The sequence below is a fragment of the Balaenoptera musculus genome, chromosome 18 (genome assembly GCF_009873245.2).
Source record: "Balaenoptera musculus isolate JJ_BM4_2016_0621 chromosome 18, mBalMus1.pri.v3, whole genome shotgun sequence".
NCBI lineage: Eukaryota > Metazoa > Chordata > Mammalia > Artiodactyla > Balaenopteridae > Balaenoptera > Balaenoptera musculus.
The window spans coordinates 43,504,512-43,506,433 of record NC_045802.1 but is presented as its reverse complement, the minus strand read 5'-3'; the positions used below and the strand labels follow the sequence as shown (position 1 = coordinate 43,506,433).

The window sequence follows — 1,922 nt, the reverse complement described above, 5'->3', positions numbered from 1 at the left end:
TTTTTATATCAGAGAAAAGGAAATAAAGTCAGACATTTCCACCACCCCACCCCTTAAACATGGAATGAAAGAGGGACTGGTCCCAGTCTCCCATTAAATCCACCCTTCACCCAACTCTCCCTTCTCTCAAAGCTGCAAGGTTAGAAAAAAATTATGTTGTTCCTCCCCTGGCAGTAGTCCCAGACCCCTTTGCAGTCAAGAAGGAAGGGGAGGGGCAGATGAGGGAAGAGTTCTCTCCCACACAAAAGCCCCACTCCCAGGCAGAGAAGCTACCCTAGCAGCCTGCTGGAGGGGTGGAGGTAGGTTATGTGGCAGGGATTAGAGAAGAACCCTGAAATCTTTTCCTTAAACCTGGTATATGTATGTATTTACAGTTATAAAGGAAGGGAGGAGTTTGGGGTAATATTAGTCCCTCAAAGGCAAGAAATGAAAGTCAAATAGCATGCCTGTCTTGGTCACATTTTGCTAACTCTTAGCTCCTAAAACCTTTGGTGGGAAAAGGGGAAACAGGAAGTGGGGGGTGGAGGAAGGAAGGGAATGTTTGAGGATCTAAACACACAGCTCACTCCGAAAGAAGGTGAGGCAGCAGAGGTGGGGCGGCTGGGTACCACCATGAAAACGGCCCTCAGAAAGACTTATGAGAAGCAGTCACTCATACCCTGTCTCTCCACCACTCCCCACATCATCACCCAGCCAGGCAGGGGCTCTTCCTAACCCATCTTCTCCAGCATCCTTCAGGGCTTCTCATCCTCCTCCTGCAGCTGGTCATCGTCCTGCATAGCCTTCATCACACTCTTCCTGGAGCTGTCTTGGACATCACCCTTCATGAAAAATGCATCTGAGGTGAAGCAGGCCTTCTCAAAGTTGAAGATGATGTCCAGCTTGAAGTATTTGTCCAGGAGCTCCACATATTGGTCAGTCAGTTCCAGAGTTGAAACCATGTATAAACCCCTGTGTCCTTGTCTTTTGAAATAAAAGGCTGAACCAAGAGTTAATGATGGGGAAATGTGAAGGTGTGGAGCAAACAATAGCTGTTGGGCTGGGGAACTGGTAACAATTTAGACTATACATCTGCCACATAGCAGTTCCCTGAAAGATATAGATAAAGGCCTGACACACATTCCTAAGTTGTTTGTACAGGAAGCAGACCCCCACCAGATGAAAACTGCTGACTGCAAGAACTTAGAACCTAGACTGGTTGGAACCAGAAGGTTGATGATGTTGACTCCCCATTACCTCACTACCAAGCAATCAGAAGAATGAACACGAGCTGGTCACACCCTGCTCCTTGAATCATTACTATAAGACTCCTCACTACTCCCTCCAGGACAGGACACACAGTCTTGAGGACAATAGCCTGCTGTGGTCCCCTTTGCCTGACAAAGCAATAAAGCTATTCTTTTCTGCTTCACCCAAAACTCTGTCTCTAAGATTCAATTCGGTGCCGGTGTAGAGAGGCCAGGTTTCAGCAACAGCGTGACGGGCTCATTGTCTTGACCCTTGATGGCACAGTAGAAATAGAGGCTGGCATGTTTCTTATAGATGACTTTGAAGTTTCTTCACTCCAGGAAGTTGCATATCCTGAGCTTGAAAGCTAGAATAACCACATACGCTCCTGAACCATCTTCTTTTGCTTCATGTCTGGCATGGCCAGATACCATTTTTGCAGCCACAACTTTCCCAGCAGGCTGAACATCAGCTTAAATCACATCATTTCACAGCTTCCAGGTCTGCACGTCCCTCTTAACACCGTAGATGCCAGCTCCACTCCCTTACTTAACCTTTACTTATCTTCTTTTCTCCCTCTCATTTGAAGCCTAACCTGCTCTGGAACCTTCTAAAAAGTCTAACTCAAAGAAATAAAATGTCAGAAGCGTATCTCCTTATTATGAGCGCCTTAGGGGCCAACAGTCTTTTGACAA

The 1,922-nt window shown here is 46.6% G+C and overlaps 1 pseudogene; it reads right to left on the bottom strand.

Moving 5' to 3' along the window:
- Nucleotides 1-710: 710 nt before the first annotated feature.
- LOC118884445 lies at nucleotides 711-1,714 on the bottom strand (annotated as a pseudogene).
- Nucleotides 1,715-1,922: the final 208 nt, after the last annotated feature.